We start from the raw sequence: 27,099 nt of genomic DNA, 5'->3' as shown, positions 1-27,099 counted from the left end.
AGGTAAAAGGAAAAGGTCCAGAGATGTTTAAATACTAGAATATTCATATATTAAATATTTATAACTGCATTATCAGATGTAATTATGTGTTTTAGGATATTCTCATATGAAACAAATGTTGGACACAAGTCCCTACTATGTGCCCAACACAGAAGACAGAACCATCATTAGGACTGACAGCTCCATGATGTCCTACTGTGCATGCTTTAATGTGGGGACCCAGAAGGGTAGGCTCAGCAATATAAAATGAGTCAAGTCATGATAAGTGACTTTTGGGATCACTAAAGCAGGATGGTGGTTGGCAGTGACTGAGGAGAAGCTAGGTTAGCATATTATTAGAATTTTTGTTCTTAGCAGTCATGGAAACAACTCTGTCTCTTCATAACCCACCACAACCAACTTGGCCAGGGTGCACACATTCAGTAGTGAGAAGATAGACAAAATGAGAGATCAGAGAAGTTAGAGAAGGACGAGCTGTCCAACCCAAGAGCCCCTGAAAACAGACACAACACAGATTCATGGGAGCACGTTAAATGACCCATGTAGAGCCTCCTCCACTTATCCATCCATCCCCCATCCATCCATCCATCCATCCATCCATCCCCCTATCCATCCATCCATCCATCCATCCCCCTATACATCCATCCACACATCCATCCATCCATCCCCCTATCCATCCACACATCCATCCATCCTTCCATCCAATCAATGAATATTGATAAATCATTCTTCTTGATCCTGAGGATGTAATAGTACATAGGATTCAAAATTGTCCTTTCCTCATCTTAGCTGGGGAGGGAGTAGATACCCAGTAAACAAATGTATTAAGGACAGAATTTCAGGGGTGCCTGGGTGGTTCGGTCAGTTAAGCATCCAACTCTTGGTTGTGGCTCAGGTCATGATTTCATGGTTCCTAAGATCGAACCCCACATGGGGCTCTGTATTGGCAGCATGGAGACTGCATGGGATTCTCTCTCTCTCTTTCCCTCTCTCGCTACTCCTTCCTTGATGGTGCTTTGTCTCTCTCTCTCAAAATAAATAAATTAACCTAAAAATGTTAAAGGACAGAATTTCAGATTGGGAAAAGAGCCATAGGGCAAATAAGAAAGTGAAAAACGTGTGGGTGGTGCGGATATTTTAGATTGTGTGACCAGGACAGGTCTCTAAGAGGTGAACAACTGAAGGTGACCGAGAACAAACAAACAAAAACCCAATAATGCAAAGAACAGGACAAATATATCCCAGACAGATTTGGGGCTAGACATTGGTCTTTTCACCATGTGACAGAGGCTTGCAAGTTTGCTGAAATTTAATAAACTAACGGTAGGAGTTCAGGGTCACACTGCAGGGAACGCAGCTTCCTTTGTGGCTAGCGGGATTAGAAAGGAGCACATTGCTTCAAATCCCATTTGTGGTTTCCAGAGCTGGTGATGGGCTAAAATGTAGAGTCTCTTATCATCTGCCAAGCAATGAAAATGCACTGAACCTGGCAAAGGACGAGTATCTTCCTATGAATGTTCGTCTTTCCATAAGCCAACCTTCTGTATTAATTCCCATTTTGGTTTAGTCAGCGGATGGCTGGATAATTAGCTGAATGTTTCTGAAATAGGAGAAAGGTAGTTGGGAAAAAAACACAAAGGGCAATTCTTATGTAATGCTAGCAAACACAAAGGTTAATCAGACAAAATTTTAAGGAGAAATGAGATAATTTTGGTATAGAAATCTGTAAAATTTGGAATGTGATAATACTGATGCTAAAGTAAATTATGGGGAAAGAGCATACAAAAATATATTTGAACCACATGATGTAAATTTTTCCCTATGCATTAGTTACCAAAAATTGAATGCAATCATTTTCAAATACCCCACCTGTGCAAATGTCAGACTGGCAGGAGGTAGATCACTTTTTATATTTAAAACGTATGTGGGAGTGAAAGGAAAAAGGTAAAAAAACTAAATTTAGAATTTTAATGGAAGAACATATTGGAAATATGAAAACATTATTTAGGACTGTGTTCTTTTAGGGTCTGATCCCAGATGATGCTAGAAATAGTCTTTTTTTTTACTGGCATCTATTTTTTTTTTTTAAAGAGATGAGCTTCTATTTTATATTTTACTGTTTGTTTGTTTGTTTGTTTATTTATTTATTTATTTATTTATTTTGAGATAGAGAGCAGGGGAGGGGCAGAGAGAGAGGGAGACAGAATCCCAGGCGGGCTCTGCACTGTCAGCACAGAGCCTGATGCGGGGCTTGAACTCATGAACCGTGAGATCATGACCTGAGCTGAAATCAAGAGTCGAACGCTTAACCCACTGAGCCACCCAGGCGCCCCTGGCATCTATTTGAAATAAACACACTGAATTCAGAGAAGCACCAGCATAACGAACCAAAGAGCAGGGTCCAGGTGAACTTCATATCTCCATATTTGCCTGTGTTGAGGAAATGAGAAAGACCACAATGAATTGGTATTTTATTTCACTGGAGAAAGAGCGAGTACAATTGATCACGACCAGTCTTCATATGCAACTTTCTTGAAAGATATGAGTTGCTAACATTTCACCCCGAATTTCTCAAGGGGTTGGTGAAGGGAAAAGCACCACACTGATCTCAGAATATTTATTCCTGTGCGGGTTAGCCATGCGTAGCTGCTAAGAAATGAGAAGAGTTGGGCCATTCTACATAGGTTTGGCTCCATGAGACTGTAAAACATTCCATGAGAACAACTGGGAAAAGGGCCAGATCCATACACAAGCTCTCTGTTCCCAAATGATAATGCAGGAAGCCCCTTTCAATGAATTGCGTGGCTGTGGATGAGTTTGCATCTGTGAGCGTTGTAGCGGTGATATTGATAGGATCGATGTAAGGCCAGTCGATGGGACTATTTATTAAACAGGCTTTGTGGAATTTTTTTGGTGCTACTGCTTTGTATTTACATTTTGGGGATCAGTGATGCTCAACATTAATTCTCATTGCAGTATTTTATGAAGGATAACCAATATGTATCTATCCCGTCATCGTTCGGACACTCAAATGCTGAGTCATCGTGTCATCCTGGAATTAGAGATCTACCGAGATTTTTTCCCAAGGGCAGTGCTTTTTGTAAGTGTGGGGTTTGGAAGTTGTGCTTCTGTGGTGTTTATAGGAGATAGTCACTCCTGTGAAGCCTTGGAATTTCTGTGCCAAGAAGGAACTAACCCCATAGGTGTGGACCTTGTAGAGATCTTGCCTCTTTGCATCTGAGGCATTTTGGGGCAGCTCTGTGGACAAGTTCAGCTTTCTTGGTTGTGTCCTTCTGAGTTGCTGGCACCTTGGTGACTTTTGGAGGTCTTGTGCTCCTATATGTTCAGCTAAACCTAAGAAGACCCCCACTGGGCATTAAACGGCATGGATCACAGTCCTTGCCACAGAATACTGGCTTCACAATTAGCATTCTCTCTGATGCTTCTTTCCTGCTTGAGAGACTTTCTATTTCTCGCTCATTAACCACTTTCAAAACTCAGATCAACCTTTAACACTTGCAGTCTTTCTTGGGTTCTCTCATCACCTACTTAAAAAACGATTTTTTTAGTGTTTGTTTATTTTTACTAGAGAGACAGAGACAGAGTGTGAGCAGGGGTGGGGGAGGGGCAGAGACAGAGGGAGATAAAACCCAAAGCGGGCCCCAGGCTCCAAGCTCTCAGCACAGAGCCCGATGTGGGGCTCGAACTCACGAACCACGAGATCATGACCTGAGCTGAAGTCAGACGCTTCACCGACTGAGCCACCCAGGCTCCCCTTATCCCCTACTTTTTAAAAATTGTTTACTCTGTCTTCTAATTTTTCTCTTTCCTAGTTTATGATGCAGTCTTATAAAGTACCTAGTAACTGCCCCGTCCCATTGTTTGTGCTTTTCGGCTGTGTCATATGCTCTGTAAGTGTAGAGATCCTGCTTTGTCTTCCCTCTTCAAAGCATGAACTACTGTGCCAGTGCCCTAAATGTTCTTTCATGAGCATCCCTCTTACTTGGTTTGAATACAATGACACAAGTTTGGCAAGAATGTCAGAGGTCCTTTACATGTAATTTCACCACTGTGAACAACGCTGGAATCCTCCATAAATATTAACAACTCTAATCCTCATTCTCTATATTCTATAACATCTTCTTAAGCTTGGTGCTAATGTTGTCATTCTATCCAATTCACTAATTCATCTCCTCAGCAAATCTTTATTGAGTTCCAAATCTCTACAGATCATTGCAACGTGTGCCAGTGGGCAAATATGTGATGAGTCAATGCCTACTTCTATTAAGGAAAATAAACTATGGAACTAAAATAAAATATCGTTATTTCCTGGACAAAGTGAGGGACTGAATCTGGGTTTGTGTAATGGGGGTGCAAGGGAGGCATGATGCTGTTTAGATTGTAGCATTAGGAAAGGAATCATAAAGGAGGTAAATTTTGACTGATTCCTAAGGGAAATAAAGGAAGAGAAGCCATTGACATTGTGCTTGAGGGACTATTGTAAGTAGGGTGTAGAATAAGAAAGTGTGAGGCACAATTTGGGAAGAACAAAGGATCCTTCTTGTCTAAAACACAGTAAATTTGAGGATGGAGCAGAAGGGGAGCCTATGGCTAGATTTGGGAATGACCCAGAGCAGAGTGAATGTGGGAGTAAAGAGTTTAGGCTTCATTTGGGTTCTAGGTAAGATTGACCCCAGTTTCTGGAAAGATGGGTCTCTCAGCATTGAGTAGCACGGACAAATGTGGATTACAGGAATTGGAGACTCCAGTTAGGAGTTTAGGGCAGAAGTTTAGTGAGGGGTGAGGTAGGATTAACAAGGGGTCTGGAGGCAGTGAAAGGGAGACTGAATATAAACATATTCACTCAAAGTGAACTCAAAGTGGACGCAACATGATAGCAGCAAGGAGAGTAAGGCATCATGGCAGATGCTCAGGGGAGGCTCACATACCCACACAAGTCAGGAGGAGGGTCTGGGATTAGCAGATAACTCGAAGTAAATTGTGAAGCTAACTGAATGCCTACAAAAATGGAGGAGTAAGATGTAGGAGAAAAACGGGGAGTATCCTAGAAATAGAGCTCTTGGAGGGCTCTCAGTCCATATCTGGAGGCCACGATTGGCCGTGTTAAGTGGTTCAGTTTGTTTCACAGAGGAAAAAAAATCAACCTAAAGATAAGTAACTCTGACATCCAGATGTTCAGACGGCAAAACCTCCCTCAAACATCAGAGAAATCTGTCTCCAACATTCTCTTACGGCCCCTAAAGTGGAAGGAAGCATATGCCTTTCCTGCCATCACTTGGACCAATACTTATCTTCCCTCATGGGGGACAAAAAAAAAGGAAAAGGAAAAGGAAAAGGAAAAGGAAAAGAAGATGGTTTTGATGTGAATGGTTTTGCAGGCTCTCAAGTCGTCATCAGCTGTCCGTGGTACTGAATTTATAATGGAGGTGTGGCATTGCAAAGGCACGTCCTTGCAGTATGCACGAGGCTCCCTGGATGCTGCTTTTATACTTTCAAGCACTCTTCGAGTATCTTCATTAATGACACTGGGCAAGGGGCCTTGTCGTCCCTGTTAAAATTCAAGTCTTGCTCATGACGAATTAAGGGCAGGATTTCAATTGACATTTGGAGATATCTCCAGCCACATTAAGCACCAAAGGCATTTAAGTGATGTCATGCTATATAACAAGGTGCAGACCAGCTGGCTGTGTCCAGGATCATGATGATATCAATCTGATGAGGGTGCCTCTCCCCTTCTCCTCCCCATGGTGGGAAGCAGAACGAAAACTGCCCACAGGTCTAATGTGGCTGCATCTCTCACTTCATTTCTTCCTCACGCGCATGGCAATTCTTGTCCTGGACAATCCACTGCTTTTAGATTTCATTCTAGACACATGTTTTATTATTGTCGTAAAAGTGTTATTGTTAACCTTAAGTTAATTTAAATGGACATATTTTTCCCTCCCACCACCACCAGTGATCCAGAATATGAAAATAATCCAAAAGTCCAGGGATCCCATTTCTTGGCTACAGTTATCCCCTTCTTAATTGTCTTGAAATCATGGTGGCCTTCTGCCTTATGCAAAGATAACCTTCTTTCTGTCCCATGTAAAGATATGAACTGGGAAAGAAACTGAGTTTCAAATGGGTATGATGTTTTCTATCAAAGGTAGAGCTTCTGTGCCCAAGTCTATGGGAAATCTCTATGGGTGCCATGAACAATTTATTGCATTAATATTAGGAAAATAAGCAAGCTTTAAGTATAAGCCCTTTAGCTTCTTAGCTTTAATTGCTAACTTGTGTTTCTAAAACCTTTCACATGCTTCTTTTAAGGGTGATACACAGTCTTGTTTGTTGCTGTACGTGTTCTGCTAATCTCAGGAACATCTCAGGAATGGGGACATTGTCTCATTTTAACAAGTTGTGTGGAATTAGGCACCTAGGCAGAAAGCTTAATGAATATGGCTTGAGTTGATTGTAGTGTCTTTTTGTTGTATTAGAGTCGTACATCATTATTTTCCATCCACGGAAACTTGAATTCCTTCCAATTATCTCATAGATGTACAACCATCAGGCATTTCTTATATCAGCCATCCAGAAAGTTTTGCTCCATTTTTCATTTCAGTATGAATAAAATGATTCTGTATTTTCCCAGTGAAGTGTCTCCCCTCATCGAAGGGCATGTCTTGTTAGAGACCCAAATAGCATCAGTGCAACAGATCCATTCCTCCCTAAAACGATTAAAGACGGTTTCTAGAGCCTATTTCTGCATGAGCTCTTGGGTTGTTACGTATTTCCAGGCGAATTTGTTTAAAAATATTGTCAGGGCATTGTTTGAGCGTTCAGTTTTGCTTTCTGTATTAATTTCTGAGGTTTCATATCTATAAGAAGAGAATTCCTCTTAGTAATTAATGATTGTTAACCTTCCTTGGTAACAGTAATTGGCTGTGCAACTACTTGGGACAGTTATTAATACTTTCATAATAATTGTTTTCAGGTCTGGATCCTCATTTTTATTTAACTTAACATTCAACTTTTTGTTTTCATAAGTCTTGTCCCTTCAATCCTTAGCTCCAGAACTGTGTCTTGAATTCTTTTATGTCTCCCTTGTCGTGTAACGGGGGATCATTCATTACGGGGTGTTAGGCTTCTATAACGTGGTTTCGTTCTTTTGTGATGGAGTGTTTATCTACACTGTTGCTTTCAGATGAAGGCTGTGATTTAGAAAGGTGGTTGAATCTTAGTTCAGTGAAACTTGAGCATTCCAACAGAATTCCCCATTTAGAGTCCAGCAGTCCTAAGAACTGGGCACACTTTGGTCAGCTGGCCCAATACGGTTTCCCAACCTGCCTGAAGTGGGTGGAGGGCGGGGCGCATCAAAGATGAATGGGACCAAACAGGCATCTGTGGACTCTTATGGAGATCATTTCTGGGGAATCTTTCTTTCTGATAATATAAAGGACCCAAACATCTTGCACCAACCTCCTCCCCTCCCCCTGCCTGGATGTGGGTCACCAGCATAGTCATCAGGAGCTGCAAGCTTGAGGACAAGATGAAACCCAATGGCCAAACATGGCAGTGTGGTGAGAGAGAGATGACATGGGCCCCTGGAGGCAATGTGGAGTAGCTGAGTGATAAACCTTCTTGTCAGGTAAAAAATATGTCTCTTTCTTCTTTTTTAAAGTTCCCAGATGTGGGACTTGCCACATGTGTTGCCAGATAGTCCTAACTATGACCGTGGGCTTTAATCGGTGGTAAGATTTTATGTACTAACATAAAACTGTACAGTAAACACTAAAAGACTGCATTTCAAAACACGGATCACAGAGAGGACAAAATGTTATAAAGCTACGTGGATGAGCCACCAGATATTTGGGGTTTGAAAAAAGATACTTCTTTTGTTTCCGGTTTTAAGTGAAATAAATGGCTCCCAGACAGTTTCTTCTGTCCTTAGCTTTGGAGAGAAACAGAATCCAGAAAACAGCAGAGGAAGATTATCGTTGCAGTGTTCATTTAAATGAGTGACTCCAGCATGAACACACATACCATTTGTCTCCATCTGTTTTAATTTTTTGCAAAACAGCATGAGGGTTAGAAATTTATGTAAGTGGTAAAAATAATAATGTGAAATGCAGATTGTTCCAGACCCTCTGTAGAATGCCCACATGAAAGGAGACAGCAGAGGTCTGTGGTATGTGGAAACTGGTATGCTGCAGCATTAGCCTACCCAGGCAAGTCCTTGGAGATATGCCGTCACCCCATGTGGAGCTGGACTGTGGAGGACCACAAAACACGGCGGTAGAATTCTACTCAAAGAGCCCAACCCAACTACAACATTGGAATGAAGAAGTATACAAGGACAAACCTTTATCATAGACAAGCGTGTGTGTGTGTGTGTGTGTGTGTCTTCTCCAGGGTCAAGGACCACAAAACACGGTGGTAGAATTCTACTCAAAGAGCCCAACCCAACTGCAACATTGGAATGAAGAAGTGTACAAGGACAAAACCTTTATCATAGACAAGCGTGTGTGTGTGTGTGTGTGTGTGTGTGTGTGTGTGTCTTCTCCAGGGTCAAGGACCACAAAACACAGCGGTAGAATTCTCAAAGAGCCCAACCCAACTACAACATTGAAATGAAGAAGTGTACAGGGACAAAGCCTTTATCATAGACAAGCACATGTGTGTGTATGTGTGTGTGTGTGTCTTCTCCAGGGTCAAGGTGCCAGGGTAACACCATCATATGAAAATAATAGGGGAGGAGCAGTAAGATGGAAGGGAAGAAATAGCCAAAGCAAGAAGAAAAAGATGTCAAGAAAAGGGTAATGGGAAGGAGAAGGGAATCTCTGAAGGATGTCGGGAACACAAGATGGCGCCACACAGGCTCCATGAACAAAGGACGCCCTTACTCACCACAAAGCCCAATCTATTATGGATGAGCGCAGGATGGCAGTGACAGGGTGCCAAGTGACAGTTATAAAATTACATGCCTTCCGAGATTTTACTGAATCAAAATTGCATGCATATGCTGGTTTATTTTCTTGACCAGAATTTCAACAACAAAAGGAAACGTGGAAATGGCCAAGCCACGTGAAAAATAACAAAAACAAAAAAACCAAAAACCGCAAAAACACCGAGAGTCTGAATGAGGCATACAAAGGAGGCAAGAAAAGAGCTACCAGATAGGCTCTGAGACCAACATTAAAGTATACAGCCAGAACAAGGGCTGAGAATCTGGAAGAAAGACAAAAATCACAAATAACCAAAGGAAAGGACACTGAATGTCTACTAAGTAGACAATGTTCATAAGCAAAGGAAATCACTGAGGAGGAAGAAACTGCAGGACGTGCGTTACACCTCTGAGCAGGGCAACCAGAAGGTCAACATCAAATACTACACATAATTTAGCTCTATGTGAGCACATGGATGCTTTACCAACCCAGGACACTAAGATATGTCAGGACACTAAATGTTAAACCTAATATATTTAGTGTCATTTGAAAAATGAGTGGGGTGCCTGGGTGGCTCAGTGAGTTGAGTGTCCAACTCTTGATTTCGGCTCAGGTCATGATGTCGTGGTTTGTGAGATTGAGCCCCGTGTGTGGCTCTGCACTGACAACTCAGAGCCTGCATGGGATTCTCTCTCTGTCCCTCTCTCCCTGACCTTCCCCCAATCCGGTGATGTCTCTCTCTCTGTCTCTCCCTCTCTCTCTACCCCTCCCCCACTTGGGCGCTCTCACTCTCTCCAAACAAATAAATAAACATTTTTAAAAAATGAGTATCATACTTAATGATCAATCTTAAGATTACTATCATTTGTTTAAACTATCTACTTTATTTCCCAGAGGACCATAAAATTGAATTGAGTGTTAAAAATGTTGGGCATGTTTTATTTGTATTTATTTTTTTTTTACTTTTTAAAATCAGAAATTTAAAGACTTTAAAAGCAGTCTTAACAACAAAACAAATACTATGTGTGAAGCAATATAGAAGGACAATTTAGGCGCCAAATAATGGAGGCCATGTTTCCTGACCCATCTTACATGGTTGAGATAGAGGGAGTTTTTTTTTAAAAAAAATAGCTTCTATTTCCTGGTGCACCAAAGCAAAGTTTCCAGAGATTATATACTGGATTTGGCTTTAAAGAGGAGACTCTAGGTATAGGGTAAGCATCATTCTCAAATATCCAATACTTAACTACAGAACGTTCAACCATCCCCCCAAAACACTTGGATGATAAGATAGGGTAAAAGGGATCAATACATGTGGCTCAGTTACTGTACTTCTCTCTCTGCTCTGTTATTTTTTTTAATTTTAACTCTTATTTATTTTTTTAATTTTCTCAATTTTCTCAAGTGCCCCTGTCTTTATGTTTTGATTGTCCCCGTGTATTCCTGCCTGCTTCCCCTGGCATGCCCTGTCTTCTCTTGGTGGCACCATTGATCCCTGTTTCCACATGTGTTCCCATCAGCACACTTGCACACATACCTCACCTAAGAGGCTTCTCTCTCTCCCCTTCATGGCCTCCATCTTGAGCTCACAGCAGACCCTCTCTACTTGACCTTAAGATGAGGTAATTATAAGTGTGTTTCTTGGAATAGAATGGCGTCCAGGGGGGAAGAAGTCATCACGTCTCTTCCGGAGACTGTGAGAAACAGCACAGGTTCGCCTGTTTCTGAGGCCATGTGGACATTTGTCTTCCTGGGAGAGGCAGAGGTTGGCTTTATAATCACTCACATGCCTTTCCTACGTGTGCAGCTTCCTGGCTAAGCTCCAGGAATGAAGGGGAGTGATGATAAAATCTTGGCAAACCCAAACCCAGCTTTTTAAGAACCTTCTAGGAAACCTGAGATTTATGAGGCCCTATAAGGATGACACTGGGGGGAAAGAAGGCACAGAATGGGGTCATCAAATTGCAACAACTCCATGCACAAGGAATACAGACTCACTGATGGTATCCAAAAATAAGACAGAAATAAGGAAGAAATAAAAAGAAATGATCGGTTCACCTGTGACAAAAAACAAAGAGCCAAATGAGCAAATCGAGGCAAAGCCACCTGCAGGACTAGAGGCGGCCATCTGAGTAATTACGCTTCAATAACCTTGGAAGGACATCACAAGTATTTTTGTATTTGGTGAAGCACATTCTGCACGTTCTCTTGAGTTGTCCTTAAATGGTTCTCTCTAAACTCACCTGAAAATTCAACTTGTAAATAATGTATTCTATAAGATTTTTAAGCGTTCCCATTCTTGCTTTACACAGGAGGGTAGCATTGCATAATTCCACAAATGACACTTACGGTATCTTAGTTTTTAATATTGATTCCCTCTTTCACATCAGGCATTGTGCTAAGCATTGTAGATGCATCAGTGTGCCCAGTAGATGACATTACCTGCCTAGTGCAATTTATATTCTATGGAGGGCGTGAAAAATAAATTTAAGACTTAAATAGGTTACATTTTATTTTGGAAGATGAGGGACTATATGACAAAAATGAAAGGGGATAAGGAATATCAGGATTCCCAAGGAAAGTACAAATGTAGGCAGGTGGTCATCTTTGACCTCACTGAGAAGGAAAAGGATGAGTAAAGAATTGAAAGAGGTGACAGAGAAAGCCATGATGATGTACCAGAAGGCAGAAGGAACATACCAGTGCAAAGGCCCTGGGATGGAAGCATTCCCATTGTGTTGGGGAAGGACTATAGACAGCAGTGGGTGACTGGGATCCAAGCGTTATAAGGCCATCAACAACTTTTATTTTATTTTATTTTATTTTATTTTATTTTATTTTATTTTATTTTTTATTTTATTTTACTTTATTTTTATTTTATTTTTATTTTTTTATAGAGAGAGCACTCAAGTGGGTGGCGGGGCGGGGAGAGGGGCAGAGGAAGACAGAGAGAGAGAGACGCTTAAGGAGGCTGTACATTGAGCATGGAGCCTGATGTGGGGCTTGACCTCACAACCATGAGAGCATAACCTGAGCTGAGGTCAAGAGTTGTATGCTTAACTAACTGAGCCAGTCAGGCTCCCCAAGAACTTTAATTCAGAGAACAAAAGAAGAATTGGAGGCATTCCAGTAGAGACGTGCCATGGTGAGGTGTGTTTTAAAGAACAGCTTTAGCTGTCTTGTTGAGATCAGCCTGTAGGGGCAGGAGCAGAGATCAAGAGGGTGGTCAGAAGGCTAATTTACGAGTTGCCATGAAAAATTATGAGTACCCGTCTAAGATGGGCACGGTGAGGTGCGGAAAAGTGTTTGGATTTTTTTATATTTTTGAAAATAAAATTCACATGTAGAATGTGGAGGAAAGGAAAGGAGCCCAAGTTCTTGACCCAAACGTGGAAAAAGGAAAAGGAGTTGCTCATGGATGAAATTGGAGAAGGCTCTGGTGGGGAGAATCTTGAGGAGGAGCTGAGGTTTGAAAGCTTGATTTTGAAGGTGCATCTAGGATGTCAAAGATGAGAAGTCCCCCAGACGGTGGATGTCTGAGTTTCGGGGAGGCTCAAGGGACAGGTCTGTGCTGAGGTGGAAAATATTGTAGTGGTCTGCATAGGTGGTAATTAATGTCATGAAGACTACGAAGATAGAAAAGAGACAGGAGAGAAGTCAGAGTCTGGAGCTCACCAACAGAGAAGCCTGGAGGTTATTGGCAGCTTTTACTACAGCAGCAGCAATTTTGGTGATGAATATATAAACCCAAGAGAAAAGTTATTATAGTCCTTCCATGATGGAAAACAGGTCCAACAGCATTCCATGTGCCGTAGGAATGATTTAGAGGCACGTCGTATCCATCAGTTGTTTAGCTTCTGTTACGCTGTGTTAACAAATATCCCTAAAATGTCAACGGCATGAGACCTGCAAAGGTCTATTTCTCTCTAATGTCACATGCTCTCCAGGGGTTGGCTTTCGCTCTTCTCTGCATTCTAGGACACAATCTGAGGGTGCACACACATCTCTGATGTTATGGCAAAGTGGAAGGAAAACAGGGCAGAACCACATTCGAGTTCTCAAGTTTTTTTTTTTCTTAGAAGTGGCACTCTTAAATTCTGTTCATGCATCATTGGCTAAAACATGCCAAATGGGTGCATCTAATGTCATTGAGGTGAGGCAATAAAATTCTTCCCGGGTGGGCAAGCACTCTTAAGTCTTAAGACAGACTGTCATCAAACAGCTACCAGTGTATTTTTTTTTCTCTCCCACAAAGGGGCAGAAAGTACTTTGAACAGTAACATAGTTGTTGGGTTTCCTCCACAAGAGGAGAGCAGTTCTGATGGAGCAAGGGAGGGCTGTTTTGTTGTTGGATTGGTACATCAGTGGGACTTGATGTGTGATAAGCAGCCTTAGTTGGTATCCCTACCATTGACCTATAGTGAAATTAAGGAAACAAACATATCTACCAGTCTACACAGGATTCTGAGTTGTTTGTGTGTCTGTAATCTTAGGGTCCAAAAAGGGTAATAGGTTGCCCTGTTTCCATGCAATTCTCCCATGTCTGAGCGAGAACAGCTCTCAAGGTTTGCCTTAAAATGTCAGCGGCACAGATTGTGTTCAAATTCTGCCCCAAAGTAGTAAGATGGGGAAAGCTAGCTATACAGTCAGTTATATGGGTGATAAAATATTAGTTGTTTCGTTGAAATTCCTCGTCTCAGGAAACAGTCCATGCGCCTTGTTGAAAAAAAAAAAAAAACCCGTACTTTCTATTTAGTGTGATGTAAAGTAAACAAGGTATGATAGCAACACCATATATTGTTGAGATTGAAAGTAGCAAGAAAAAAGTATTTTCTCAGTAAAAAATTGGCTGGCTTATGTTCTCATCCTATCTAGTCAAGGTCTTATTGAGGTGTCCCATTTGAAGCTTGGGCTGCCTTCTTCTCAATCCACTGGATATTGTGACATTCGGTTATTTTCAGGCAGAAAGTATTTGTTGGGAATACACTGTTCTGTGCAGGTAGGGCAGTTTGTATCATGGAGCTCAGGTTTTGACCCAGTGCATGAGGCGCTTAAAGTCTTGTTGGGAAAACCAACAAGATCGCAATTACAGAATAAGAGAATGTATAATTAACTGCCAGCATGTGTGGGGTAGATAATTAGAGAATCAGGCAACAGAAGTTTTAAGGTGATGGTTGTGGATTTCAGACAACAGTGAAAAGTTGAAGCAAACACCATCAATGTGGGCTGAAATTTGTCAGAGGGTGCTTTGCGCTTCTGTTGTCTTCTTACTGTCTAAGCAGTGCCATAGCTGAGTTTGATATCATCCCCATGAGTGGTTGTTTTGGCTTCTCTTGCTTTACCAGAGTATTGCCATAAACAGAGAGATTAATTTATAGATACTATGAATTTCCCTTTCACTGGTGGGTGACCTATAGCTACCAACAAAATTTAATCCTATTCTTCACCTTTCCGGAAGCTGTCCAAATACACAAGAGTGACTCCAGCCCACACTTTGATGATACAGTGCATGGTTTTTAAATTTTAATTCCAGTGAGCAATGCATATTTTTTGAGCTAATTCCAAAATCTAATACACTTTGATCAATATGGATTCTCATATGGATTCTTTGTGTTTTCTTTGCTGTAAAATATCTCCATGATTAATCTTTCAGTAGACCAAAGGTCAGGTATTTTGAGATTACATTTCTGCTAAATCTTCAATGATTCATCCTTTAATGAAAGGGAGCCCATCCATCATATTGAACCCATATAATATTCAGTTGTATATTCCTACTTAAGTCATTATTTATAAATAGGTTATGCAGTTGGCATAGAATTTCAGATTGTCTATGTAGATAAAACATCTGATATAAAAGTACAGTGCTCATAATTTATCTTGTATCTTTAGGACCATGTTTAATGATTTTAATTATAGGTAAAAATGTGCCAAATTTATTTTTTAAATGTTAATTTGATAGGCCTTTCCCTAAAATACATAAAATCCCCTTTGCTTATAATATGCTAGAAATAAAAATTCCTGACAATGAAGAGTTCATTTTTATAAACCTGCAAGATATCCAAGTAGTTTGAATAACAGAATTTAAACAAAATAACTATTTTGTCTATATCCCAGGAGGGTTTTTTCTTGTTTTTCTTAAGTGCATTTATTTATTTTGAGAGGGCAACAGAGCGTGAGTGAAGGAGGGGCAGAGAAGGAGAGAGAGAATCCCAAGCAGGCTCTGCACTGCCCACACAGAGCCCAATGGGGGGCTCCATCCCATGAACCATGAGATCATGACCTGAGCCAATACCAAGAGTCGGATGCTCAACCGACTGAACCACCCAGGTGCCCCTGCTTGTGTTTTTCTATCAGATAATTATTTTTCACATAGTTTTTAATGATCTGTCTATAGCAGAAACATTTATTTGCTTTTTTTCTGGTCTCACAGCTAAATGTGTGGAACACATTGTCTACATCAAAATTGTCTGCATCCAATGGGGACTATGAAAAACTAGTCTTAGAGGCGAAAAGTATAATTTTGCCTATATCTTAGCTTCCAATGCTTCGATTACTGCACGTATGTATGTATGTATGTATGTATACACGTTTTAACAGTTTACTGAAAAGTCTTTTTCATTGTGGTTGTAATGCTTGAAATTCTGCCCCAAGCCCTAAGATCAGTTTCCATGTTGGTCGGTTTCATTGCGTCTATAGCATCTTTTTGTTGATATTTCAAAATGTGACATGTTCATTCTACCATATGTAAAAGTGTTATTTTGTTATGATGAGTTGATCAGACCTGTTACATCAAGAACCTTTTTAGGTAGGAACTCCATACAGTCCCTAACTAAAATCTATCAGTGGATATGAAGGTAAGTTGCTTTTGGCTCATTTGGGGGCATTTTGTTGTTGACTTACACTTGATTTTACTAATTTGGAAATAAACGCTGGTATTGGTTCTTCTTGTTCTCCCTCTTCCTCCTTCCCTCCTTCTCCTCCTTTTCTTCCTCTTCTGTCTTCTTCTTTCTTCTTCTTGTAATGGTTCAATTTATGCAACATCTTCCCTTACTTTGTACCATGTAATCCATTACCAGAAAATCCAATACATTTTACAAAAATAAGAACATGGAGCCAAAATGGAGATGCGTCGAGTTGAATCAGCTGAGGGTCTCCAGCAGTGATCCCATGTCCATGAAACCCGTGGTCCTCACCTATATACAAGATGTGCATTTTAATGATTTTTAAATATGAAAAAGCGATGAGAGGGAACCTTGTAATTTAATCTGCCTGATGAACTATTGTTAGCAGAGTCACTGATTCTTACTCTAAATGATTTCGACCCTCTTAATGGCTTTCATACTGTTGAATTTTTCCTCTGTCTAGTCCTCTCCGCCTTGGGATGCATGGGAAAATTGTTTGTGATCCTGCAATCCCAGTGCCGTCTCTGAACTGATTCTGCAGAATCAAACCACCTCTCCACAGGAAACAAAATCTGCTTTCCTGTGGCCACATTCCTAGAGCCTTCTTCCCATAGCTGGCAAAATATTGGTACTTAGTCGAGGCAAAAACCAAGTACGTATGCATGTTACTCGGTCAACATTATGAAACTGCATTTTGGCATACTTTATGATTTCAGATGTGGTCCCAGGACCATACGAACTGTTTATTCACATCACCTTAATGCATTAAATCAGCATCCTTGATAATGTACCTGTTAGATGTTCAATGTCTCCTATCATTGTCTTTGTTTTCATATTCTGCTTTCCCTCATTAAATCTGTATCATTAAAAATATTCATAGCACCACTAGACTCCCTCTCAGGAGCTAAGAAATAGGTTGATCTTTAGGCCGATTCAATTACCACTGACATTTGCTGGGATATAAAGGCCATCCACCTCTTTCTGCTGATTTTTGTCAATAGTTTCCTTTTCCTAGTGACTTATGAACCATTCTGTAGCTTTGTATCCCAAGCCATACATGCGAGATTCATTAATAGAATTTATCTTCACAGTGGACTGGTCCCAATCTGTTCTGCTTCACTCAGTCTGTCAACTCATAATATCTGGCTAAAAGTTGCTAATGGATTGTTGGCTCATCTCCTGTCAGCTCTCCCTAATTATTTGCTTTCAAAGCAATAGTGCATGTTACATGTATTCATCTAGCTGTCCAATTAACACATGTTTCCAGGCAATTCTGATAGGGAGGTTGACTTCTTCCTTCAGCCCCAACAGAAGAAAACAAAAAAAAAGTGGTCACTTGCCTGACATTGAGCTTTGCGTTATTTTTAATCTCTTATGCTAAGGTTTATCACGTGGCTCCACTGACCCATTGTTCCACGGCAAGAAATCACCCCCTTACAATTACAGTTCTGTATTGATGGTGTGGACTCCTCATTTTGGTTTAATATGATGGGAATAGGGTACCAACAACGAAATGACCGCATCCATCATAGATGAGAGTGTAGTGTTAACACTAGGGAAGCTTAACATTGCCAACAGGCAGTTTGCATCCACAGGGCCCATCCCTTAGGAAACGGGAGTAGACTAATAAAGTGGGCAAATGGATAATTCCATTTGGATGGATTTGGACTTCCAAGATGGCGGGAGGAAAACGCACAAATGCCAGCTGCTCTAGGGTGTTAGGCAGTTGGAGAGTGTTTCTGCTTGGCGAGTTTAGCTGCTGGCCATCTGCCTTCCATCACCGTGGGGTGTGTTTGGTGAAACAGGAGAGTTGCTGAGCCTTCATCCACCTGAGTCATGGGGTGACTGCCCCTGGAAGACATAGGGTTGTTCTGTGGCTCCTGAGGGAGAAGGTGCAGGAAGGTGAGCCCACAGCTTTGCTCTGGCCTAACGTCAGTGTGGGGCATCCACAGTCAACATTTAATTCCTCTTCTACCGCCCTTTTCATTTGTGCCTTTCATTTGTGCTGTTTCAATTTGTGCCTTTATCCTCGTCCAAGAATTCCAAAAGCCGTATTGGAAGAAGTGGGTCGCATGGAACACGTTTGTTTTTTTGTGTTTTTTTTTTTTTTTTTAATCTGTGGTTAAATGTGGTCAGATTTAGGATGTAGCCAATCTTGTTATTCCTCCAAAGAACATGAAAAGTTCTCATTTGGGGACGAAAATTAAAAAAAAAAAATCATTGTCATAACTCCCTCTTTACTGAATGACAGCCAAAAAGATTTTATTTGGAAGTAATCGTTAGTTCCTAACTAATGCTAATAGGACATACAACCCGTGGATTTTTAGCAACTTCTCTGCTTTGATTATTGTAGATCATTTCTCGCTTTGCAAATGACACCGGGATAGAAATACGGCCCTATTGTTGAGTAACGATACAAGGAAGGACACTATTCCAGGTGACACGTAAAACATAGGTGATAATGGGTGGCGACTGAAGCTATTATTTCCGGGTGCTCCTTTTTAATAGCAACAAGAGCATCCAAGTGAAATAGAATATCTCTGCTTCAAATGGATTAGTTAGCTCACCCGTTTTGAAAGCTTCCCAAGTAAAGCGTGGTGAAGCACGCACTGAAGGACTCATTTTGGTTTTGTTTGAGGAGTTGGAGTTACTGTGGATGTTTACGGCGTGCTGTTAGCAAATGTGGTGGTGTTTTCTGAAGGCTCTCCATGGTCATGAATGAAATCGTGCTATCCATCAGGGACGTCACCTTCCCTGTAGATGGAAACGTAGAGTCACATGCCTGTACGGGACTTGACGTTTAAAAAAAAACCCTCTTTTCCTCCTCGTTTTTGTGATGATCCTGTGCTCCCGGAAGCCATCGGCCTGTCCCCCGCTTGTGTGTGGCCGGGGATGCTTGCCGCAGCTCTGCGGTGCCCTGGGAGCCGGCACGCTCACTGAGTTCCCGTCTGCCCCGTGAGCCCCGGGGACAAACCCTGGCCTCCCCAACTGCTCACAGGCTGCTAAGTGAATGATTTGTGTGCCCTTCGAATCCATGCTGCAAGTGGGAATCCTTGCTCCTTACCGAGTTATCACTCTGTGTACACGCCGTCTCCGGATGCAGATGATTGCAGCATCGCTACTGGGACACCCCACCTTCATCCGCATTTCTGGTTTTTATACCCCCAAAGGGCGTACGTGGTCAGGCTTGGCACGCAAGGTGGCCTCCGGTCCCGGGGGAAATTCCTTTCCCTGATCCACCTCGGTCCCGGTCTTTCCAGCCTTTATAATTCATGTCGTGTGTAATGCGGTAGGTGGCTAAATGGGGGTGGGGGGGTGCAGTGGGAACCAACGTGGACATAAATAAAAAGGGGAAACAAAGAAAAAGAAGCAAGGCGCACCAGGAAAGCTGGGAAGCCATCTAGGCATTGACTTCCTTTGTCAGCAACGTTATAATCTGCTGTGTCCTTGGCTCGTATGCAGTGCGTGCATAGGCTCAGAGATCGCTGGAGGGCTGCGTGCTCCTTGTCCGTCGTGCATTTAGAAGCAATGCGTACATCATGCGATACGGAGCGTTCGTGCACCCCAATAAAGGAACGCACACGTGCACCGTGGCCGGCAGAAATGGAGGTGGCCCGTGGGGTGTGTTGGGAACAGAAGGGACTGCTTTCTGCCGTGCTGGCTCCACCCTGCAGGGGGACAGCTGACAGGCGGCCCAAATGCCCACGCACATGGCTAGACCCCAGATGGCTTGCTGCTGCTCGCTGGCCTCTCTTCAGACCCTGCCTTCCTTGAGTCCCTGACAGAAATCACCTTGCCTGGGATTTGAGGGGATTTGTGGGGTTGGCTACACAAATTCGTGACATAACTAGAGACGGGCAGTCAAACGTGATGATGCAGGATGCCATCCCCTTCCAAAGACCGCCATGGCGGCCCCCATGTGCTAGTTTTCTACGGGTGCTCAACAGATTGCCACCAGCTTGGTGGCTTAAACGCAGGGCTCATTCATTATCCCACAGTTTCTGTGGGTCCAGAATTTGGGCGTGTCTCAGCTGGGTTCCCTGCCCAGGGTCCCACAGAGACACCATCAAGGTACCGGCCCGGCTTCCTTCCTGTCTGGACCTCATGGTCTTCCGAGCTCACTCCGGTGTGGGCAGGTCTCTCTGTTCCTTGGGGTTGTTGGCTCCAAGCCCCTCTCTTGCTGGCTACCGGCAGCCTCTTCACCACAGGACAGCTTACCTCTTCGAGGCCAGCAGGACAATCTTGTACTCAGGTCGGCTGACAAAGAATCTGTCCTAGAATCTCACATACTGTCATCAAGCCATCGGAATCCCACCTCATTCCCACGTAATGGAACCTGATCCGAGGATGACCCTTCCATGATCTTAGCAGGTGCAGCTCATGCCCAATTGGCAAGGATTCCAGGAGGACGCCACTCATTAGATGTTGCCTTGGGGTGTCCTCACCATTTCGTTGTTAAATGCCCAAGACATGAGTTTCCTGGAACTCCATAACAAATTACTGTAAACTTGGTGGCTTACGATGGCAGAAGTGTATTCTGTCCCAGCTCAGCAGGCCAGAAGTCCAAGATCAAGATGTTGACATGGTTGGTTTCTTCTGGAGGCTCGGAGGAAGAACTCACCTGTCCCCAGCCTCCCTCTTAGCTTTTAGGGTTTCAAGGAATCTGTAGGGTTGCTTGGCTTGTCCACTCTATGTCTCCATGTCTCCATCCATCACCTCCTTCTCAGTATGTCTCCGTCTTCCCCTTTTGGAAGGACGCCAGTCATTGGATTTAGACCCCACTTGTAAATCCAGGAGGATTTTACCTCCAGATCCTTAACCATTGACATCTGCAAAGACCCTATGTCTAAATAAGGTCACACCCTGAGTTCTCACTGGATGTGAGTTTTGGGGATGCTGTTGAGTGCATGACCATCCACCCCAAGCTTTGCCCAAGGTCAGATGCTGCCCATCATTTCACACCAGACTCCCCTGCGCCTTTTCTGAAATATTTTCTCATTTCTTTTCATCCTCTTAGCCCCTGGTTCATTGCATATTTATTCCCTTTGTGTCTTCAGGGGAAATACTGCTGACCAGCAGATTATTAGAGGGTCGCCAGGATATATATGAGCCATGCATAGTCACATGGTAACCTGCCCTTGCATAATTGTGTCACAGTAGGAATTTAAAAATTTGGTGTGATTATTAAGTTAATTGTTGCATATTCCAAGAGACTATGGACTTCATAAGAGCAAAGACAGAGCCTCCTTGTGGTCGGTCTCTTCAGCCCTAGCATTTTAGAACAAATGGACCGTGGGAACCCCCAACTTACCTTCCTATGAAAAGTATTCTGTGGCTCTGCTGGGGAAGTCTGCTAACCCTTCAAATACCATGGGTCCAGGCTGTGTTTTCAGCACAGAGATTTTGCATAGTTATTAACAGAGAAACAAGCCATTCTTTGAAGTGAATTCGTGCACATAAGTGTTGTCTAAGCATCTCGTATGGTCTGAATGTGTTCTCCCAGATTTCACTGGTTGAATTGCTAACCCCCAAGCTGATGGCATTAGGAGGTGGGGCCTTTGGGGGTGATCCATTCATCGGGGTAGAGCCCCCATGATGATTAGTGTTTTTATAAAAGAGACCCCAGAGATCTCCCTCACTGCTTCTGTCATGTGAGGACCCAGCAGGAAGACAACCACAAATGGACCAAGAAGCAGGTATCACCATATTCTAAATCCAGTGACACCTTGATCCCAGACTTCCAACCTCCAGAAAGTGAAAATCAAGTATCTGTTGTTGAAACCACTTCATCTATGCTATTTTGTCTCAGCGGTCCAAATGGATTAAGGTCGCATCCCTACAGAAGACAACAGATACTATGGAGAAATGACATGGAGAACAGAATTGTCCTCAGTCATAGATCCCATTACACGTACAGAACAATGACAGTGTCATACCCTCAATTCTAGTGTCTTTTTTTTGAAGACTAAAAAAATTATTCAATAGCATTAATTTCCTCATTTGAACACAATAAGGTCATTTGTGACCTCCCATTAATCTTTATTTTCTTCTGCTACAACTTGAAATTAAAAACAAATCTGCCAGCTGTGGTTGTCATACATGGTTTCTTATTGGATTATTAAGTTAAAGTGTTACTTTGGCAAATGATGTTTATTTGGCCTTGTCCTATTCATTAATAAGATATTTTAAATGGTGGTGGGTTTTTTTTTTTTTTTTTTTTTGGTGTATACTCTTCAGTTCTTCTGTGCCATTATTTCCCCATTCTTTAAAAAAAAATTTTTTTTTTCGACGTTTTTATTTATTTTTGGGACAGAGAGAGACAGAGCATGAACGGAGGAGGGGCAGAGAGAGAGGGAGACACAGAATCGGAAACGGGCTCCAGGCTCTGAGCCATCAGCCCAGAGCCCGACGCGGGGCTTGAACTCACGGACCGCGAGATCGTGACCTGGCTGAAGTCGGACGCTTAACCGACTGCGCCACCCAGGCGCCCCCCCCAAAAAAATTTTTTTTTAATGTTTATTTTTGAGAGAGAGACAGTGCGGGCGGGGGAGTGGCAGAGAAGGAAACACAGAATCCAAAGCAGTCTCCAGGCTCTGAGCTGTGAGCACAGAGCCTGACACGGGGCTCAAACTCACGAACCGCGAGATCATGACCTGAGCTGAAGTCGGACCCTCAACCAAGTGAGCCATCCAGGCGCCCCATAATTTCCCCCATTCTTAACCTTCATCTGACTTCATCCTGCCTGAATTCCTGAGCTTAATGGAGTTTAATTCTCCCTGATTCATTAGATTATTGGAGTGTTTCTTCCTATGCATTTTACTGGGCATTAGGGAGGATATAGTCTTTTATCCTTTGGTCTCTGAAAATCGCTTCGTAAAGGACAGATTGGCAAAGGTTTTCTACCCAAACCTGATAGATATCTTGCTTTATCATCAGCTCCAGTTAGCATTGCAGAGAATTCCCAGGGGAGAGAGATCTTGGCACGTTTGTAATCATCCTAAAGACATGGCAGGGGGTGGGGGTGGCGCTTACCACAGGCAAACAGGCAAGCAGTGCATGGACGTGCGTTGGAGCACCAGGACCGGGTGCAGGAACAACTTCACAGGAGCAGGACCGGGGGGCACCTGTCCCCCCAGGGTCTCATGCCTCCTGTCCTCTCATCTCCCATCCACATGCCTCCTTGAGCGTCTCCTGGCTGGCCAGCTCCTTGGCCGCTTTGAGAAAATGAGCATCGGAGGACCCGGGGATGCCTGCATGCCTGGGTCCCCTGGCCCTCAATCACAGCCAGGCGTGTTGGGGGGAGCGCTGGGGTGGGGACGGTCAGCATACCCTTCGATACCATTTACCCGGCTCACCTCCCCTTGCACTGGGTAGGTGTGCTGTCCATTGGGGCCTCCAAAGAGACCTGCTATTGCACACAGACTGAGTGTAATTTCTACTGGGATGCCTGTCACTCTGTTTTCCTTCAGTCCACGACTTTTCAAGTACATTGCCAGGACATGTCTCTGGGTCTAGCTCTCTCCATGCGCTGTTCTGGAGATGACAGGGCTATTGACTCAGAAGTACCATCTTCAATCTTCACTGTGATTCCCGCACTGTCTTCTCTGTCTTCGCCATCATCCTACCTGTGTCCTCCACGGGTGCTGTTTCCTTTTCTGTCCCCGACTGAGAAACGCTGCTCATGGCCACGAAGTCGTTGCCCCTTTTGATTCCTTTTCGTGAGCCTCCTTTTTTGTTTAGCTTTTCATATGCTTACATAATATGTATGTATTTTACGTATATCTAGAAAAGCACAAATGTTTATACACTATATATTTAATAATACATATTTTATATATGAATTAATTATATATTTATATGCTTATTGATTCTATATTTTATATACTTATTAAATATACATTTTATATGCTTATTAAAATGTATTTTATATACTTACTAAATGTATACCTTTATATTTTTAACACTTATTAAATGTATTTTTATATACTTACTAAATATAAACCTTTATATTTTTAACACTTATTAAAATGTATTTTATATACTTACTAAATGTATACCTTTATATTTTTAACACTTATTAAATGTATTTTTATATACTTACTAAATATAAACCTTTATATTTTTAACACTTATTAAGTGTATGTTTATATATTTGCATGCTATAAATATATATACAAAATAAATATACATTATATGTGTACTAAGTAAATATATGTATACAAGATAAATATATATAAATCTAAATGTATATACTTCCTCAGTGATACCATTCTGTTTTAAATATATATGTATATATGTATGCGTGTGTACAAAATATATGTATATATTTCCTGAGTGATTCTATTAGTCATTAAAATGTCTATGTACAAATTTTATACATGTCTTCTATTATTTGATGTTTTACATATATTTACGTGCACACTAAATGTATCACGTCTAATAAATGACAAAAGTATATTCATACATACATATGTGTGTATATACATGTGTGTCTGTGTATATACTCATGGCCACGTTCACAGAATGGCAGTTGAAAAGCTGACTAATCCTGTGTGTGTGTGTGTGTGTGTGTGTGTGGCTCTATAGCACAAACATGTGAGCATCTGTATCAATAAACACTTTCTTTAGGTGCTCCTGAGTGGCTCAGTCGGTTAAGTATCGACTTTAGCTCAGGTCATGGTCTCGCAGTTTGGGGGTTCAAGCCCCACGTTGGGCTCTGTGCTGCCAGCTCAGAGCCCGGAGCTGCTCCGGATTCCATGTCTCCCCCTCTCTCTGCCCCTCCCCTGCTCACTCTCTGTGTCTGTCTCTCAATAATAAATAAACGCTAAACAAAATTTTATATAAGTAAATATATGTTGAACTAAAGCATCAATGCAAACATTATATAATTGTTTCATAAACATAGGCATTGTTTTTAAGCATAAATAATTAATCCACCATTTATTTTGCAGTAAAATGAACGTGTCATGCTTCCCTCTTTTTCAAATATGTAGCTAATGGTACTTTTTAAAAAGAAAGACTTCATCATGCTCATGCTAAAATAATTAATCTTATAATAAACAATATAATGAGGGCAGAAGAATGGTGTTTGCCTTCTTCAACCCAAAATTACTCACACTCACTTATTTTTTTTGGAATAGAGATTAGAATGATTTTGTTGCTACCCCAAAAGCTCACTAGTTTAAACTAACAAATTTGAAAATATATTGATATTGTGACACACTTAATTTCTGCCCTTGACAGCTTCTGAATGTATAGAAATCTTGTACGTGTCTCAGATTTTATATATTTTATACGATGTATCTTACATACTTCATAAGGTTATTCTCAGACCGTTTATTATTAATATGAGAAGGCTTTCCTTTTAGATATGCTAATATTCACAGGCATGAAAATTGATTTTGTGTATTGATTTCATACCATTATAACGAATACCTCATCGACTGTAATTTGTTTAGCTGATGTCCTAAATTATTTTCCCCTGCTTAGATAATCATGTGCAGTAATGACTTCATTGGGTCTCCTTTTGAGTATTTTTGGTTCTCATTATGTTTCTTGTGAGCATATTGACTTGAACTTGCAGAAGTCTCTGAAAAAATGATGATCATGTCGTGATCTCTTTCCTTACATGTTTAGTGAACATTCACGTCGTTTACTCTTCCCCAGAGAGTGTTCCACATAAGGATATGTCTGCACTTCATTTGCGGGATTAGAAAAGGGTTCCCTAGGGGCGCCTGGGTGGCGCAGTCGGTTAAGCGTCCGACTTCAGCCAGGTCACGATCTCGCGGTCTGTGAGTTCGAGCCCCGCGTCGGGCTCTGGGCTGATGGCTCAGAGCCTGGAGCCTGTTTCCGATTCTGTGTCTCCCTCTCTCTCTGCCCCTCGCCCGTTCATGCTCTGTCTCTCTCTGTCCCAAAAATAAATAAAAACGTTGAAAAAAAAATTAAAAAAAAAAAAAAAAGAAAAGGGTTCCCTATTCAAGTAAATAAATATTCCAGATACTAAAGTCCTTTAGTTAAACATATTATCTGTGTCAAATGCTATTTGCCATCTTTCAACGTTTGTTTATTTTTTTGAGAGAGAGAGACAGACAGAGTGCGAGCAGGGGAGGAACAGAGAGAGAGGGAGACACAGAATCCGAAGCAGGCTCCAGGCTCCAAGCTGTGAGCACAGAGCCCGATGTGGGGCTCGAACTCATGAACCATGAGATCATGACCTGAGCCAAAGTCGGACACTTAACTGACTGAGCCACCCAGGCATCCCATACTTTCCACCTTTCAAATACTTTGTTCTCCCTTGATCTTTCTTTTTTTTTTTTTTAATTTAAAATATTTATTTATTTTTGAAAGAGACAGAGTGCAAGTTGGGGAGGGGCAGAGAGAGAGGGAGACACAGAATCCGAATCAGGCTTCAGGCTCCGAGCTGTCAGCACAGAGCCCAATGTGGGGCTCAAACCCACGAACCGTGAGATCATGACCTGAGCCGAAGTTGGGTGCTTAATTGACTGAGCCACCCAGGCACCCTTCCCTGGATCTTTTCTTGGTTTCCATTTGACTTTGCTCTTTCCATTGTTCACGAGACCAGTGAAATACCATCCTTCTTTCTGTGGAACCGTCTACAGCATTCCTACCGTAAACTTCATTCCTATTGGATCATGACATAGTCTTCCTTTAAGAAAAAATGAACATTTTATGTTCTTTATCAAAGCGGTCACTAGGAGAGACATCAGAACGTGCTAGGCTTCCTCATGGTAACTTCCAGGTTGGTGTGGTCGCCGTTTGAGGGGTCCTTCTGGCGCACAGGGCCTGCCTGTGGAGACCCGGATACTCCTTATACCTGAGGAGGTGTCAGGAATTGATCATGTACTTTCTGTCTGTTGAACTTCCTGTCTCCTCATGGTAGTTGTCTTCCCAGTTATCCTTACATCAGGGTGTTCAAGTGGATAAATACAGCACACAGCCATCCCGTTTCCCCTTGAAGACGTACTTCTATGGTGTCCTATCTCCCGGTGACAATTACAATTAGATGTCCTGGATTGACATCTCGGGTGGCCTACGCATTGTTCCTTACCAAGAATGTGGGCTCTACTTCTGTGTCCTCTTCTGTCTCAGACCGTTCTCTTTTCCTGCCTCTGCACCAGAGAAACTACATCCTATTTTCTTCCGTGAGAAATGGCCGATGCTTCGCAAAATATTCCCGTAGAGTCTCCAGAAGCTGTGGCCCTCGTTTGTTCCCCCCTGCTTCTTGGCCC

At 42.1% G+C, this 27,099-nt stretch overlaps 1 protein-coding gene across 1 annotated transcript in view; it reads left to right on the top strand.

Annotated features, from left to right (window-relative positions):
- The window catches only part of NLGN4X (neuroligin 4 X-linked), a 314,198-nt gene that overhangs the window by 144,709 nt on the left and 142,390 nt on the right, over positions 1 to 27,099 (top strand). The gene's annotated exons all lie outside the window — the stretch shown is intronic.

This window comes from Lynx canadensis, chromosome X (genome assembly GCF_007474595.2).
Source record: "Lynx canadensis isolate LIC74 chromosome X, mLynCan4.pri.v2, whole genome shotgun sequence".
Classification (NCBI taxonomy): Eukaryota; Metazoa; Chordata; class Mammalia; order Carnivora; family Felidae; genus Lynx; species Lynx canadensis.
Note: the sequence above shows the minus strand (reverse complement) of the source record. Positions and strands in the feature narration are given on the sequence as shown.